Source organism: Nipponia nippon, unplaced genomic scaffold (genome assembly GCF_047370975.1).
Source record: "Nipponia nippon isolate SJK-2023a ecotype South Korea unplaced genomic scaffold, ASM4737097v1 scaffold_1, whole genome shotgun sequence".
Taxonomy (NCBI): Eukaryota; Metazoa; Chordata; class Aves; order Pelecaniformes; family Threskiornithidae; genus Nipponia; species Nipponia nippon.
Window position 1 is genome coordinate 52298281 of NW_028262290.1, and position 18770 is coordinate 52317050.

The 18770-nt window shown below is 41.5% G+C and overlaps 1 protein-coding gene across 3 annotated transcripts in view; it reads right to left on the minus strand.

The window, feature by feature from the left end:
• GREB1L (GREB1 like retinoic acid receptor coactivator) overlaps nt 1–18769 on the minus strand; it is a 142405-nt gene extending 123636 nt beyond the window's left edge. For all 3 annotated transcript variants that reach the window (XM_087755218.1, XM_087755225.1, XM_087755208.1), the window contains exon 1: nt 18707–18769. The gene's annotated coding sequence lies outside the window, so the exon portion shown is untranslated. The remainder of the gene's footprint in view (nt 1–18706) is intronic.
• Nucleotide 18770: the final 1 nt, after the last annotated feature.

The window sequence follows — 18770 nt, forward strand, 5'->3', positions numbered from 1 at the left end:
CTGGATTATGTTAGACCCAGCCCCTAGAACACCTAAATGCTCCTTGAACCTTGCACGTACAGCTTTATGCCCACAGTTTCCTCCCCCCAAGTACAAACCAGGCCTGTTCAGAAAGCTAGAGAAAGTCAGCTACTGTCCGCACCCGTGAATTCTGCAGTCAACTACAAATTACAAATACACAGTGATACAGCCAACCAAACCAGCTGCCTATTAATCAAAACTTAAGTTTTCTCTAAAAGCCTGATCAACTTTCTAGATACAATGACAAAGCATAGTAGTGTTGGAGAGTGAGAGAAAGGGAGGGGAAGGGAAGGAACATATTTTTTCTCAGTGAGAGGAAAAAAAAAAGGTAGAAATAACGTCCCACTTGGTCATCATGTGAAAGATCTTCGCCTCAAAAAGCCTGGAAGGTAACAGTAGGTCAGAGATACTGGTCTTACCTTGCCTGACATTCGCTCACTTCTCTTCCAACTGATAAGGTATTTCTTTTCCATTCACAGAAATTGCCATTTCAGGATACCATTGATACACATAAGAGCTACTGCCTCTGGTTATTTGCAGGCTTCTGCAGTCATTTACACACATATATAAAGTAGTACCACACAGCGGCAACACCCATTTTACATGCAATAGCCCAGATTCTGTTTTTTACACTGCGCTATGTGAATGTCAGGATCATGTTAAACGTCATTAATAAACACCAAAGTTAGTTACACTCTCAAAGCCCACTTTAACAGTTCAGTCCATCTGCTCATAAGGCAAACCAGCAGTATTTCTCCAGGCAACTGCAGCCTCCAAGTTAAACCAAAAAGAGTATCTAAATTAAATCCAATTAGTCATTATGTATAGAAGAATACTTCTTGCATTATCCATTCACACATTTTGTAAATATCTAGAGAAAGGAGTTGCTATTCCCCCCTCCTGAGGGCAATCAGGTGTCCAGAAACAGGCTCATCTCTACAATGGTAAGCCCATCCACGACAGCAATGAGTTAGCAGTCTATAAAAGAGGACATTTTATCCAGCTATATGCAGGAGGAAGGCCATCTCAGGTTCTGACACATTAGCTTAGGCCTCAGAAGTCCAATTTTCAGGTCAATCAGTCCCTCCTTTTTTCAGTTACTGAGTTCTCTGAGGAAACAAGGAAAAATAAGCACAATCACAAAATATTTTTTAGGAGAAAGACTTCACAGGACAGCGTAAATTCTGAGGAAAAGCTTCCTAAAATATTCATTTAAATTAATTTCTTTACCATACAAACCATTTTCAGAATCATATTAGTGAAACCAGGTATAAGTTTGCATAAATCACCACCAATTCTATTTCTTTCCAAGCTTCTGTCTAATCTACCATAGGTTGCTTCATACTGGTCTCACACACACTGTTTCTGCCTGGCCTTGACTGCTGCCCTGAGAAGGGTCAGCTTGTTTGCCACTGCTTGGCCAGCCCTTGAAAAGGTTCCTCCAGCAAGGAAGGAGGCAGATTCTCTCCCAGCATTACCTACACCCAGAATGACTCTACTGTGAACAAACAGAAAAGCAACTGAAGTTAACTTAAATCAGTTGATTTCATCTAACCCCCATGAATCTCACTCCTTTACTGTAAAAGATGAAAAAGTGACTAAATCAGCAGTTACAAGCAGTCCCAGAAATTTCAATCTCTTATGGAGACTGCTGCCAACTACTACGCAGTCCCACCACCCACAGCACCCAAGGGGCATGCATGTTAGATGACCAGAAGACCAGAGCAGAACTGATCATGATGACTGTTCTCCTGCAACGCACTTTCAGAGAGTTAAAAATAAATAAAGCTGCCAGAAGTGGTCTAAGTGGAGCAGCTCAGTCAGTAGCCAAGCCAATGTAAAGCAAAGACTGGAGGATAAGCACAGTCCAGCATGCCCAAGGCCAGGACCTCTTCTAAAGGCAAGCGTTTACCTGGGGAATAGCTTCTAACACAGAAGAGGGCTGTGATGGACTGTGAAGTAGTTGGCCACATATCTCCATTGAGGACATTGGCTTTTCTTTCCAAAGTTAAGCTTCAGCAGAAAGCCAAGTGTCGGGAACAAAAGGCTCCCTAAAAACCTTTGTTTTGTTGCTTCCTCTCTGGAAAGCCTATCAGTGGTACTGAAGGCCTTACCTTCCTAGGAGAAGGGAACCTTGGCACTTTCACCTTTGATGCCCACGGCTGGAGCTGGGGAGGAAGGTATAGCACCATTCTCCTTAGAGCAGGAAGTCATTGCTACAGCGTCCAAACTCTCTCCTGCAAACCACGAACTGGCCTTTTTACCACAGGAGAGGAAGATTTCTCCAACTTATGTTAAGGAGAGCACCACCATTAGCTCTGTAAATGGAGGCTGAGTCAGAACTGCAATAGGAACATCATAACAATGACATAGGTGAGGAGTGCACATGAACTCACACAGTATTGAAAAGCAGCTGATCATGACCCTACCTCTGTGCTCCTCCTCCCAAAAGAAAACCCCTGCAGCACACCCTGACATTGAATAGCATTGCTCTGACTCTGGTTGACTGCATTCAGGAGAAGGCAAAAAAAAAAAAAAACATAAATAATTCCATCTTTGCAATAGCAACATGAGAAGGTGAATGCAAGCAGATGCCAGTCTTCTACCTAGCTCCCTTTCTAGAATTACTGCCCTCCTGTATGTAAGGTAAGCCACAGGCGCTGTGCCTTCTGACTGGCAGATCTGTAGCTGCTTTTATCTGGGAACAAAGGACACATCAGATCTGTTTTAATGGGAGAAGTGCAGTATGACCCAACTGGAGAAAGCAGGACGGTAAGTGCAGGCCTGTATTCTAACTGCTCTGTAACCGGCACAGGCCGTGGACTCAACTGCTCACCCCAGATGCTGCGAGAACTGGACTTTTTGTCAGTTCCCTACAATTTGAGTTGTACACCTTAGTAATGCTCTTTTAAGGGAACAGTGAAAATCTGGCTTGGAACAACCACTCATCAATTTCTCTATGCCAGACACAAAACTGTGTTCCAAATATCTAGAACAGTGTTTTCAAGCCTGAAATAAAATTCCCAAGTTCTTCATTGTTTTTTTTCCCCTCACAGAAACTCAGTTCTGCAGGAAGAAAAAAATTGAATCAGTTCTCAAGCCAGTTCAGAACAGTTCCTTCACTGCCAAGTTTAAACTCCCTGGCCCTCAAACATCAACCTAGTTGGCACTAGTTCTGCAAATGTTTTTGATCTCAGTGTAATTTCAAGACAGACTGAAAATATCTGAAAGGCATGTTGGTGGTACCTATCACTTTCTACCAAAAGAAGGGCAAAAAGCAGCGCATATGCATGTTCAATTAATTTTACAGAAGTGATTCTACACCCGTCCAGCTTACAAAATTTCCAAACTAATCCCAAAGTAGGATTTCTCTACCTAACAGAGGATGCATGTTTAAAAACACCTCATGGTATATTTGGCATTAATGTTTAAAATAAAAAAAAAAAAATTCTACTCAGTGCTGATCACTTCCACCCCCACCTGTTCCACTGCACCGGCCAAGCTCTGTGTGTCAGTCAGTGGTAAACTGGATGAAGGAATTGATCTACCTAAAAAGTAACCTGGAAAAAGAAGTTGTTTTTCAAGTGGATCAGTTCCTCTGCCAGATCCCAGAGTACGTCAAATGAACAGCACCAGAATAAGGGGAAAGGGTGGGGTGAGGAAACGGGCAACCGAGAAGGAGGATGCAAGGGCTAATCGACCAGCAAGCCACATTGCTGTCACACAGGCTCATTCACATGGTTGATATGTACCCTCCTTGTTAAGCCAAATCACAGACTTTTAATTACCACATGCAACTCTAAAAAGAAAGAAGGTAAGGAGATCTCACAAGCATGCCTGACCTAACATCCACTATATCAATGTTCAGTAGGCACCTCGCCACCAGCTTCAAAAAGAGCTGAATTCAACATACATCCAGGACCATGTTGAAAAGCGGCAGACTACAGCTCTTCTACCTTTGGAAAGCAACCTGGAGAGCATGTGGGAAAAATAGAAGAGAAAGGGAAATTAACTTTTCTAACACCTTCCACTCTGTGAAGTGACTTTTGGGAATTACTTCCAAATTTCATCTACCGAGTGATAAGTAGGCTAAACAAATAAGCAAAGACCTGTAAGATGCCAAGACATTTGTACTGAAGCTCCTTCCTTCTCGCCCTCCTCTGTAACGCAGCATCATGGAAATACTCCAGGAAAGAGTTTCACTGACTGAAGGAAATAACAGTGACTACTGTTGTCCTACTGAGGGACTTCACTCTCTTTTTGCAGATATTACCTGTCTCCTCTAGATACACATGCCTTACTTTTTCTTCAGCAGATCCTTGGAACTATGAATCTCTTCTCTGAATGCTGAAATTCAGGGCAGAGAAGGAAATAGTATTGGAATGCTTAACAAATAATGGCAGCTACAGAGGACATGCACATATTTGCACGTGCATGCACCTTGTACCCTGCACGCATAAAAGTAAAGGAACATAGGCTTCTGCAATATAAATAAAGCAGATGACTTAAAAATAATCTAATTGGAATTCAAATCTATCCAGCACCCAACTACTAAGCAAACATCGGGAGGTACTCAAACAGAGAATGATTTTCTGACAGCTGAGCAAGAACAATAGCAAATATTCCATTTGCAATTAAGAATCTGGGTTTTGTTTTCACAGAAACAGTGGGGATTTCTTCAATAGTGACTTCAATTAACTTCTCCTCCCCCCCCACCGCCAAAAAGCTTAACATGCCCAAACCCATGGCTGCTTTTTCCCCAACGATTTCGGACTAAAAAAGGGGCATTATTACATCCTCTTTAAAAAATGCTTCAATTACATTTATACACTCATCTACTGTACTGATGGGCACTCCCCAAGAGGAAAAAAACAAAACAAAACAAAACAAAACAAAAACCACAACACAGATAAATAAACCCCAGCAAAACCACAGTTAGTGGCCTCAGAAGAACCAAAACACCTTAAACATTTAAAAAAAAAAAAAGAAACAACCCAAAATTTAAAATGAATAGGTCTGTTTTGTGGTTGCCACAAGCCAACCTGCTGATTCAGGGCAATGTCACCAACAGTATTCTTATCTGTAAAGGGTAACAATTGTTTGACAGAAACAAAGGCGAGCTCAACAGGAAATCAACCAGCTCGGGACAGATGGTCACTGAATCGAGTTTCACCCCTCCCCTCTCCAAAAATAGGCTTAAGAGGCATTTTCTGTTACCAAGCAACGGCCCAAAGGAAGGCATAAATCTTTTCCTCCGTGTTATTCCCCTCCTCCCCAGCACACATACATTTCAATCTACTAGGGCGGTATGTTTGTGGGGTTGTTTATTTTTTAAATAACAGGTACGAGGGTTTCTTCTGTTCAATGACCGCATGTTTCTGCGAGCCCTCTAGCCACTTTTCCTTTTTTTAGGCAAGAAGGCGGCTAACTGCAACCATGCCATGAGAGCTGCCATGAAGGTGGGTTACGAGCAGGGGTTCAATGCTAGTTAGTAACCCCTCCGTGTTCGGCCAAGGTTCACTGGAGACCTGAGAAATTACTCCCCCGAGGAGGACAATTCCTGATGATTGTTTTATATAAAACCGACATGACCCTGATCACACCCTGACAAGAGAGGTGACCTTTTTTTAAAAGTCATCATAAAACTTTGTACCTGCTTTAACCCATAAAAATCCATAAAATTTAATCGCCAAAAGGCACCACAGTATCTTTTATGGAACATACAGACCAGCAGACTTTTCAAATCATTGGAATATTCAGAGCAATAATTCTCTAGTACATCAGCCAACCTAAGTGAGAATCAGCTATTCAGGGTAAGGGATGAGTAGGAAAAGATAATAACATTTACTTTTCTGCTAGGCCAGGGGAGGAAAGAAGGGGAAGGGGGAGATGGAGGGGAGAAAGAGACCCGATGTGGTTGTTTGCGGAGAGCGGGGAGGAGGGGGAGGGGAGCAGAGAGCCAGGGGGTAAAGGACAGCGGCTCTGAAATTCAGATTAGCATCCAGAGAACAAACCGGTTTGTTTGACCCCCTATCATACAAACTGGGAGCAGGCCAGCAGGCCACAAAAAGAGATTAGTAGTTAAATTTAGTCACACAAAGAGTAATCTGCAATAAAATTTAAAAAAACAACACAAAACAAAACAAAAAAAGGTCTACAATTATGACCCTCACAAATATTAAATGGGGAAGAAAAAGTCTCACTTTGGCAACAAACTGGGTAATCATCCTTTAAAAGCGCGGAGCCTGGATGACCACTGACACATACTTAGACTACAAAAACATATGGCCAAATAAAAAAAAAAAAAGAGAGGGGTATGGGGGGAGGGGAGAGGTTGTGACAGCATGTGGCCTCCAAACACTTTATTCACTCCCCCGTCAACGGCCGCTTGCTGTAGCCAGCTGAAGACCTTCTGCGAGACACAGCCTAGCCTATTTTCACTGGGTATTTCATACACTCCTTTAATACCAACACAGATAGCAGTTAGCACCACTACCATGGGTGAACAGAGCCCCAGCTGTGGGCTGCTTCGCAGATGAAGGGCCGTGGACTTTCAAATCCATTTCACCACAAAGCCATCTCCGTAGGGATGCTGCCCCGGCTCTCCACATACGGCAACCAGATCTCGCAGGGAAACTGGAGACTGAGACATTTAAATTCAATTAATTAAAATTAAGTTAATTGAAATTACAGAGAAGGTTTGAACACAAAAGACAAATTAATAACTGTTTGCATGTATGCCAAGAACACAATTTGGTCTACTATGTCTAAAGCTTACTGACAGAAGCATGAAGCTCAGCAGCCCAAGGTCCCGACGGGAGACTTGAACTAAGGAGCCTCTAGGCTCAGACACAGAAGACCGTAATGGCTAATCACTGCTGTAATATAGTGCTTAAAAAACTCCCAGGAGGACCACCATCCTTGTTTTAGAGATAGGGAAACTGAGGTGCAGAGAAGCCACGTGTCTTCTCTCAGTGGCAGAATTCAGAAGTAAAACTACATCTTTTGCAGACCCAAGTCCACTTTGTAATATCACCCTGAGCATTCAAATGAAAGCAAGTTGTTATTTATGTAAATTCATGGCCAACATCAACATTTTTACAGCTGTTTTTCCTTGCCTCTTCACAGCTTAGTGAGAGCCCTGTAGCTGAAATCCACTTCTTCACTGAAACTAGTAGGCTCTCTGATCAGGCAGGCAATGACAGTAGTTATTCAGGAATGGATATGCCCGGTTTTCTAACACATTCAGAATTTGGCTAAATAAGACACGAAAAAGCTACAATTTTTCTCTAATGCATGTTAGTAATTTGGCTATAGCATATTAAATTAATTATGGACTGCGATGGTTTTGTTTCTTTTGAACATCAGTGTAAATGGTGTGAAATATACCATGGCAACAGAAGCCCCATACTCTTTACATACTAGCACATAATCCATCATATGGGATTAAAAAAACCTACATTGTAGTTTTGCGTAAGCATTTTTCATAGTTTTAGAAGAGGCTTTTTCTCTTAAATTCACAAATATATATCCTTTACACTGCTCTGCCATGATACGAGAGAGATAACCACATAAGAGGGGAAAGAAAGGTTGTTTCCTTTTCCCCTCTTAAGAATGCCATCGTGCTTTTCTTCAGTGACCAAAGAAACTTCTGTATTCCTTGGCCAAGGTGGAATCTCCAGATACACTGCACGTTTTTTGGTCGAAATGTAAAAGGACACAAGTTTACCTCAAATGTCCCTCAATAATTCTATGATTCTATAAAGTGAGGTCTGAGGAGCTTGCTTTCCAGTGTCTTATTCTTAAAAAAATCACAACAGATTTTCTTTGGATTCTCTAGTGCTCAAACTGCTAGTTTAGAACTCTAGGTCTTCTAACTCAATCTATTATTATATTAAGTTTAACTTGACTGTTTACCTTGAACTAAGCCATTCTCCAGCAAAACAAAGTGTATATCTGTAAATGCTCCAAACAATCTCCATCTTTTTCGCTATGGAACATAATAGCAATTGGCCATGTTCAGAACACAAGAACAATCCTCAGTTACCACTGACCTGCTCTGGTCAGATGTACTAAGCTTAAGCTGAAGTTACAAAAAACCACGTTTTTTCAATAGCAAGTAATTCAGCAGTAGCAGAAGTGGAACCCAAAGATCAATTGAATACAAAAATCTTGTTAAAATCGTAACAGTGCTTCTCTGCAATAAAGGATGGGAAGAGAAATAGAATGGTAAATAACAGTGATCATCAGTTAAAAGCTCTGTTGAGTAAAAATAAGTCTAGCTGTAGAAACAGAGAAGGAATTACAAAACATCAGGGATAGGTAAGCCAGTAATGACTGCAGATAGATCATTGCAAGCCTTATTTCCAAAACAAAATCACAATCTGAATATTATCCTTCATATGGCTATATGGTGACATTGCATTTAACTGTTTACTCCTCAGTTTGACATCAACCCATTTCAAAAGAGGCGATTACTCTTAAACTATTTTTTCCTTATGTATTCATAGTTTGGGGCTATTTTTCCTGGCACACATAATGACAGGATGGACACAAAAAGATTCACCAGTGTATTCTCTTATCTCCGCACGCTGGCTTAAAGAAACACAGTTTACGTGATTTATTCCAGATCAGAAAGGCACTGTGACAACACAGAGAATAGACCTCATTTTCAACAAGCATTTTTTAATGAGAAATTTATCAGTCCCTTTCAGCATGAACTGCACCTTGGAACAGGGAGGACAGAATCGTTTTAATGAATTCATCTTGAGGCCAGCCTCCTTCCAGGCATTGGCCTCAAATACACTCATTTTCTGTCCTTGGGGCAAAGGATTAGTTATGAATCATAGAACAGTTCTGCTCGCTGGCCCTTGTTAACTTGCCAGTCACCTTCTTTCTAAAATTGAGTTTCTCAAAGAACATCCAATCTCTAGTTGCCAATTTCTAGTTCTTCTGTCTCCCTTGCTATGTTTTTTATATAATAAACCTCGACTTCCCACAGTTTATTCAGATAATCATTTGGAGCAGGAAAAGGTATGTTGTTGTCCAGCCTCTATTCCTCTTTTCATAACTGGAGCTAAAAAGCACAACCCTCTTCTTTCCACACTGGACTGTTTTTCCTCTACATAGGGAGTATGTTCAGCTAGAATATGGCAGCTAGAGGGAAACTGCAACCCACACACTGAATCATCACATAAGCATCAATATGTCCAGAAAAATAAAACATATGGACACACATACAACTCAGTTATCAGAAAGATGCACAAGGGCATGTAATTGAGAACAGCAATTCCCAAACCTCACAACAAATTATTATTAACAAAATAATAAGTAAGAAGTGATTGATTGAAATAACATAAACAAGTATCTCCCTTTTATGAATGCTTTCTTTTAGTCCTGAAAAGGTTTAAAATGAATAGTACTGGGCTTATTTTAAGTTTCCTTAGAGCGAAATGTTTGATTACGACCATTAATCTAGAAAGAATGATTTCAGACAATGCATCAAAGTCAATCCATCAGATATCATTATTACCCTTTGATGCTCAATCTTCCATCCCGGATAGGCCAAACAACCTCTTATGAAGTCACTCAAGCTTTGCAGCCTTCCTATTAACACATGCCCAGCGATGCCTCAATCACCAGACTATTTCTGGGTTGCCATCTAGGAACATGACAAGACCTGCAGACAGCTGCCAGTAACAGAACTGCCTCTCCCTTGATGTGTGTGACCGCATATGCAATCAGCACGTACTTCTGATGACATACAGAAAGCACATCTAGCACACAGCAGAAAAATGGCCAGAAAGAAGACAGCGGAAAGCAGGTTACCAAAACAGTTCATGCTGCCAGTAGCCTATCCCTTGAGTATGTTTGCAAAGCCCTCAGGCCAGATGAATTGTTTCAGGAAGCTGTGTCTTACCAATAGGTAATGCTGCCTCGTTTTATGGGGTTTGTACTGCCCCACTTTACAACAAACAACGGAATCACAGAATAATTTGGGTTGGAAGGGGCCTCTGAAGGTCAACCAGACCAACCTCATACTCAAGGCAGGGCCACATTGGAAATCCTGTGAAAGTAAAACACTGTTCTGATGTATTTTGGTTCATGGCTCATCTGCATCAATAGTTTTGACTTATTAAACTGTTAAATTTAAACGTGAGGTTCTCAGTTATTCTCAGCTAGACTACAGTGAAACAAGAACTGAAGGTCCATTTCTTAAAAATAAGAAGTCAGAGCCACAAAATACATTTTTTTTCTCCAAGAAAATTAAATGTTTTATTGCTGCAAATACTTCATCTGTTTCCCAATATGCAGTTTTTGCAATTTGGACAAACTACTAATGAACTACAAAGCAAAGATCCAGTCCTGTGTCAAGGTTATACATTGAGGTTCATGCTGTACTTGTTTATATAGTGAATCAGAATAGAAAACACGAGCTTAGAGATATCAGTATCATCAAACATCAGAAGTATCAAAACTATGCAGCATCTGTTGCATTCCTCTCTCTTTTTCAGCCCTAAGACCCTGAACTGCACGTTATTGGATCCAAAGTTGAGCCCATTTTCACAGAACAATTCAATTAAAAAGCATCTGGAAGAATACTGTCCCAGATCCAGTTCTCATTTATTACACTGCTGGGACAGCATCCTTTAAACATGGTGATCAAAAGCAAACCTTTTTTTTTTTCCCTTTAAACAGACATCAAAGCAACAACGTTAGGATGAATTTTCAGCTGTTCTGAACCTACAGGTTATATAGATTTGCCTTTTTCAGCAGGAGAGACTCTGGCAACACACACATGCAACTTCACAAGTTCAACTCAGCAGTTAATCTGTCTGGCCTTAGCACATAACCAGAAATGGATTTACTACAGTGACAGCAAATGGAGCTGAAAACCTACACTGCACTGTGTAGGGGAGTGCTTAACCCCTATCACAAGCACAGCCTCCCTCTTTCTACACCAAATCCACATCACAACCGGAATCACCCCAACACCAAGCCTGACAGAAAGCCAGCCAGCCGTGCTGCAGATGAAAACTGAGCATCCATCTGCACAGCCATCGGGCATAAGGCATCTCTCAATAAAACAACCATGCTGGACAGTCAGCAAGCAAACACTGTTCATTACGATAGCTGAGAGCAGCCAGAAGAATGCTTTTTTTAATTTTCCTCAGGCTTTTCTGCCACAAGGTCACATCTGCTGTTCAAAATTAAAGTGGTTTTTTGGTGGTGGCTTTTGTTCAAGAGCTTCTGAGGCATACTGTTTTGAATAACATTACTAGTGGCACACCTACTACACACTAAGAACTCCTGGTGTAGTCATACGCACATATAAAGCCCAACTCTGAACACAATGTTAGAGTTCAGACCAGTATAAGCCATGTCAGCCAAGCAATCATTAAAGAACAAGAATCCTATGACCCATTAAGATGATGGAACATTATGATATTAGACCCCAGCATTTCTAATTCATGTCCTTTTCTCTTTCATATATATATAGGATGTGTGTACATGCATGCGTGCGCACACACACATATACAGACTATCCTCCCTAGTTTGTCAAGTCTACAGTATAGAGGACTTCTGGAGGAGGCAACTGCCTATGCATTTTCCATGTAGCACCCAAAACACTCTAAGGCACGTAGTAAGTAAGAAGGGTATTACTAAGTTAATGTTACAAAACAAAAAAATCAGTATGTTTAGATGTCCTGCTGTTTCACTAGGAAAGATTACATAGCTCTTGGCACAAAAGCTTGCAACAGCTGATGTTTTAATCTTGATGCCCTTGAAATACAGCTTGCCTCCCACATCTGCTAAAATCATGATTGTGGACCTGGAAGAAGAAGGTGAAATAACGATCTGGCAGGCAAGACATCTTCCCCCTTCTTGAGAGGCTTGGAAACTGAGAGCTGACTCTCCTAATGCAAAAAAAATTTGGCAAGAGCTAACCTTCAAAATTTGCTGAAACTGCTGCAGTCGGGACTGTGAGGATATGCGTATTTTTCACTCTGAACTTCTGTTTTTAAATATCCCAGGCTTTGCCCTTTCTCTCCCCTCTCCTTTGGTTTTCTTCAAAATTGCTCCTCTGTGAGCTGGTACTGATCACTAGCCTAATCCACCTAATTTCTTATTGTTCTCACAGACAGAATTTTCCCTCTAAGAGATTAAGATTAGCAGGAGTAACAACAACAATGTCTTGACATTTCATCTATACAAATACATTTTTTAAAGCATTTTTTACAAGACTAGGAAACCACCACGTTATTATATGTCACATACAACATGATTGGCAGGAAGCTGTTTTGCTTTTCTTGATGCAGTGAAGGGCATTGTAGCTGTAAAAATCAAGGCCTAATTCCCAGTCTTCTCAAAGGAATCACCTAGTTCATTCTATATAAGTGGTTTAAAAAAATTACAAGATTAAGGTTCCTTTATGAAACAGCTGTTCTCAAAGTGGACTGAAAGTGTGAAAGACAGGAGAATAAAGCCACCTAAGGCTCTAAAGGGACACAGAATTTGGGGGGCTTCCTGACAAGCCACAGGGAGATGGTCAGTAAGGCAGGAACAAAAGCAGTAAAAGTAGATGGCATGATCTCCTGAATGGCAAGACTGAGATGCAATCGTACACTGTGAAACACCATATTACAACCAACACCTTATCACCAAGGAGATAGTAAGCAGAGAACTAATAGCAACAAAGTACTATACCAACAGTGGAAGGACAGAAGGCTCACGACACAGAATGGAGCACTTGGCTCTCCGCAAATCCCAAACGGACAGCCATCAAGACAAGGTTTTGCCACATATGCTCTTCATCCTGAGACATCAGTAACACGGGTAGGCAACAGTAACGCTTATAAAACTCTGCTGTGAACATCCCTATTTCACCACTGACTCCAGTGTAAAGAGGTAGTTGCCCAGATTCCTTACAGCATCAAAAACACGAACTCAGCTATTGGGAACTGCTCTCCCTTACCACTACAACAGCTCTCTGAAGTGGGTACGATGGAGGAGGCTCCAAGGAGCTTGGATCTCACTAAACCAAGGATGCTGTGCCACATTTCAGTTTTTAAAAAGTGGTCATTTCCTCTTGGAATACTGCAGATGATCAGGCACGCAGCAATTGCCAAACACTCTACTAATTGCTCTCGACTGATAACACAAGAAGGAAGAGACCATACAACTCAGGGTATACATACTCTCACTGAACACTGGCATTAAAATTGCATATGAACAATACCTTTTAAAAGAAAGACAGCTGGAATTAACAGGGGGGAAAAAATCCCATCAAATTAAAAGCATAACTTAACTATCAAACTCCCAGAAGAGGTCTCCTTAGGTTTCCTATGTCTAGAGATCCAAGAGTCTATAAGAAAGCAAGTTTTGAAGTTGGAGGTAGCATTATGAAAGAAAGCAGAGCAGAAGCCTAATAGCTCTCAAATATGTAGAACATTAGAGCAAAAACATTTCATATGCACACTAATACTTCTTTATGAAGCCAAATTTAAATGCTGTATGGTTCTAGAGAAAAACAGCAGCCTAAACTGTCTTATAAAGAAGGCTACTGATTTATCTGAAATTTTGGTGGTGTACACTCCATTCAACAGAGAAATCGGTGCTGCAGAGGAAGATGCAGAACAATTCAGCGCAAAAAGACAGAGGTACTAGCAAAATGTTCAATTGCCACCTTAAATGCATCAGTTTAAAATAGTCAGCCACCTAACTAACCTTAACAACTTCACACTGTACGTTCCAGGGAAGTCCTATTACTTTTGGCGAGATGCACAGATGAGTCTTCATTGAAAAAAGGAAAAAAAAGAATAGTATTAATAGAGTGCATTTCAAACCACAGTTACATTAACTAACTTCTTCACTTGCCTCAAAGTGCTCTGCTCAGATCACGCCAACGGTCTTGAAAAGAGCTTATTACAGACTATGATGGAGATATAGGGAGAGAGAACAGGAGGAGCTTTGCGCAGCATTTTATAAAAACTAGTCACTCCAGACTTGTTCATGGAACCACTACAACAGATGTCTGGTAATCTCTTAAGTAACAGTACCTTAAGTCTGCCCACACTGTTTTGCTGTTCATAGCTCTATCAGTTTGAAAAACTACCTCAAAATAACCTCTCTAAAACCTTACATGGGAAGTATTAATTGACCATTTCTATCAGATCTTGTCATATTGACTCAGGCTGCTCCCTACCGTCTTACTCTTCTGGTCATTTTCTGTCACAACATACCATTCTTCCCATCTTTTATATTTTATGAATATTTTATTGGTTGCTGTAGTATAACTGCAATAAAAAAATAAACGTCGATTAAATGCAAATTAACCAAAGCATTTGACAATATGTGCCGTAAGACGTTCAGATCAAGTATATGGGTTTTTTTTTAATTAAGCCTTTAAAGCGCCATGGAACTTAAAATGCTAACTCAATGAGAATTACATTAAATACATTTCGATGAAACTAGTCATTTACGCAGTTCTCTATGGCCTCTCATGTCACAAAAGAATTTCACAGAAGCAGTGACATTACCATGTGAACATAGTAAGACAAGAGAAATCAGCTTACATAGCTTCAGGAGTCAACCAAAACAAAAATAATTACATTTTAGCACCATTTCTATAAGGAACTCCATACTTCTATTTGACACTTCCAAGGCAACCACAGCAGTTCACAAAATCTGGCTGTTCCCATTGTGAATAAACACTGTTCCAAATTTCTGTCATCCACAAGTTCCTCCAACAGGTATTCTGTGGTTTTTCTTTTGGATTATAAAAATTTTAATTATTCTATTAAAATACTATGAGCCTGCTGCTACCAGATAGTTCACCACTATAAGCACCCTCACAGCAGGGCTCCTTATTTTTGGGTCATCTTCACTACCTACCTGCAAGTTCGAATTCATTAACAGGGGCTATACTAGCCATGCTCAGAATACAAATGAGCCTCCGTAATGATTCACTGAAAATTCATTTACTACTTCTCTCATTATATAAGGATATTTACAGAGTTCTTAGAAACAAGATGTGTTCAGGGTATAGAAGACATAAAATTGGTGCATGAATATATCTCCACATAGAATACAGCACGAAACAAAATGATCAGGTTTGGAATTTTTAAACCGAGACTATATTAGGCAAAAGTGCTTTGAACAAATATTCTTACAAGCAACACTTTAAGGAATGTCATGACAAGACAGCATTTGAGGAAAGTCAATGATTCTTGGAGAAAATAACGACATGTTAATTGTAAAAATTTAGGGTTGTTTTATGACTGCCACTGTAATCCGTTTCAGAATATTAGAGATATCTTAATCACTTACTATATCTAATGAACTCTAGTTCGCGGGACTAATTCTCTAGAAGACATCATTGTCAAAACGTCAAGGCTTATTACTCCTTCATTTGTCAGTCTTCCCAACAGTCCTCCTTTTCACAATTCTGGTTTAGAAGCAAAGGAAAATGTGTCTTCTGCATTATATGTCAGAAATGATTATGCAAGAATAGGCAAAACACGTACGTCTCAAAGAGGCTGTCCATCTGAGGTATAAAACCAAAAATCTGAAACGTTTTTTTTACATTAATGATTGTGAAATCCTTTTTACAAGAGTAAAGATGTGATGCCTTAATATTATGTCCAAGCTCCAGGTTTTGTTAATTACATCCTACCTACCTAAATGCCCCCTGTAGTTTCAATTAGACATGGTATTCTTCTTCACTTCCCGTCTTGATTATTGTGCACTGTTGCTAAGCGCTAGTTAACAGTTGCCACATTCACCCAAAGTTGGCTGCACTTCAGTGGTCATTCAAAGAATTAAATACAAAACATATGGTACAGAACCATACAAAGCATAAAAGCACTTCTAAAAACCACTCTAAAATGCTTGATATGAAAGATACTACAAAAGGTTACACCACTGAAAGTAAAATCCCTACACTTCTATGTCCACTTAAAATTTCCTAGAAACACTGAAAATTATAGAGAAATGCATTCAATCTTTTTTTTTAGCTGTCATTAATAAGATTTCCTAGAGTATATTTTTGACATTATACTGAGTCTAGTTTTACACTGAATGAACAGCTCAGCATTCATAATATGGCAGGCTTTACGGTACAGAGATTTTTCCAGATTTGCCTTAAAAAATAGTTTCATTCCCTATATCCCATAGCAACTAATTAGAGTCTCCTAAATTACACTACCAAGTTTTCTTCTTCCTTGTATCTGCAAAATACTTTGGACGTGACTTGTTGAACCGCCAAATATCAATGCCAATAGTTACGTATTTAAGAAGACCTCGAACCAAGCGTGCTTTTTTGAATTCTAGACAAACTTTTCACACAGTCAGATCACCCCTCGTTTCATCTGTGATGTCCTCATGAGATCTTAAGAAACTTCACATATTTTAATTATCCCGGTAAAAGCTCAGTAATCAGGTTGCCTGTTACTGCTTATTTCCTTTGGTATTACATCCTGGGCTTAAAAACTGCCTTACCAAAAAATCATCACTATTTCTGATTGTTACATTATCTGCAGCCAAACCTAACTAATAAAAATTCCTGGTACGTACATATTGGTTTTTATAACTAAATTCTTTTTCTGTTAAATACCTTAGCCAAAATTCGTTTTGCACAAACACTACCAATAACAAACAAAAACATACACTATATTTGTTATCTGCATTAACAGATGTATAATTAAAACTTCAGGGTTCAGAGCCCAACCCTTTAAACAGGTAGGCACATATTGAACATTATTTGTTGACTTTCTTGAGCATTTTGTTGGAAATACTTGAGAATACATGAGGAAAAGTATGTGTATGTTCAAGATCCACAAGTGTTAAAACGAGGAATAAATAAATGTTTCTCAACAGCTCTGAGAAGTCTCACACAATCCTTATTCTTTTGAAAGAGGTATTTAAAAAGTTAATTCACCAGCTCCATAAATGCTTTTGTCCTACTCACAAGAAAATTCTTCAGATAAAGTTTAATATTTTCAAAGAAATTTTTTTTAATCCCACTAGTGCATATGTAATAAGCTTTTCTATCGATAAAAGACCCACCCTTGTTTTTCTTTAGATGGCACATCCCTTAACAAAAACCAAACTTAAATGTGCATTACAGTATTTAAAAGTGCAGAAAGCTGTAGCTGTCCTCCCAGAGGTCACAGATATAACTATATCCCCATATATGCACCTATGCGCTTCACTCTCAGCTCTAAACAACAGTAATAATTGTAAAAAAAAAAAAAAAAAAGAAAAAGAAAAAGCTTCAGTTATTCCTAGTCAGGAAATAAAAGACAGCACTTTCTTCTTCAGCAGCCTTTTATTTCAATCTTTGAAAAAGCCCTTTGTAACAAGGTATCAATGAAGTAGGAAGAATATGAAATATTATTTCAATAATACTTAAAATATCAGTCACTGGAAAAGTTGTAAGAGTCACCAATTCAAAGAAAGACAAACGAAATTATGCAAAAAAGGCCACATCTTCAGGGTATTTAAAGCAAACATACTGACAAGCAGTAGACATGGGAAATATTTTTCCACAAGGTAACTTAAAAAGTCTCCTGCACTTTAAACACATCTGACCATTGATAATTCTTAAATTTCCGAATATGGATAATTATTTGCAGGCTTGGGGCCTAAACAAACAGCAACTCTTGGCCCACCCTCTGGGTTGGCCGAAATCCTATGGTTTAAACGAAGTTTTCATCTTTCGGAGATTTCAGGAAAGCCAGGGGAAGCGCTGGGGAGGGCAGGGCCGAATCCCGGCGGTACCTAAACCGCTGCCCTTCATAAACCTGTCAGCTGCCGTGGAGAGCCGGCGCTAGGGCCATCGGAGCCCGGTTCTCCCCCTCTACCCAACAGCAACCAAGCCCCGTCGATCGGCCGTCACCGCGGTGAAGGGAATCACCGAAAGGCCGCCGGTGACAGGGCCGGCGACGGCAGCCTGCCGCGGTGCCCGTCAGCGCGACCGTTACTGCCCGTTGGGCTGCCGCCTCTCCAGGGGACACCGCCGCCCCTCCGCGACAGGGACACCCCCCCCGCCCCGGGGAAGGAGACCTGGCGCCCCGTCCTCCCCTCCTCAAAACCAGCCCGCACATGTCCAGAAATGCCCCCCCCGCCCCGGCCGCCCACCGCCTCAGGCGAAGCCTCCCCCGGGCGCGGAGGGCGAGGCAGCCGAGCCCCCTGCCGGCAGCCGCCCGCATGGCAGCGGGGCGCGGAGGAGCTCGCCGCCCGCCCGCCCGCTCTCCAGCAGAACCACCTGCACCCCCCGCGCCCACCCCGCCCGCCTCCCCCGCGCTCCCCGGGGCTTTGCTGCCTGCCGCCCGCCCGCCCCCCCGCAGGGGCGGCTTTGCTCCCGCAGCCGCCCGGCCAGGGCTCTCCCCCGGGCTCTCCCGCCCCCGCCTTGCCCCGTCGGAGCGGTGTCATTCCCCCCCCGCCCCGCGGTCCAAAACGACGGTAACAAAGGGCTGGAGCGCAGCCGGGGGAGGGCACCGGCAGCCCGCCAGTGACACCGGCCGCGGCCCCCGGGAGCTGCGCTCTGAGGGGTGACTGACACCGAGCGCGACCCGGCGAGCGGCGCGCCGCTGCCGCCCTGCCGCCGCCCCGAGCCGCTACCTTTGTGCCCTCCCCAGAAACCGGCGAGAAGGCGAAGTAAAGCCCCGCGCCGCTCCCTTACCTTGCTGGGCGGAGAGAGAAGAAGTTGAAGCACTCTCCTTCCACCCCCCCCCCCCGGTTTTTTT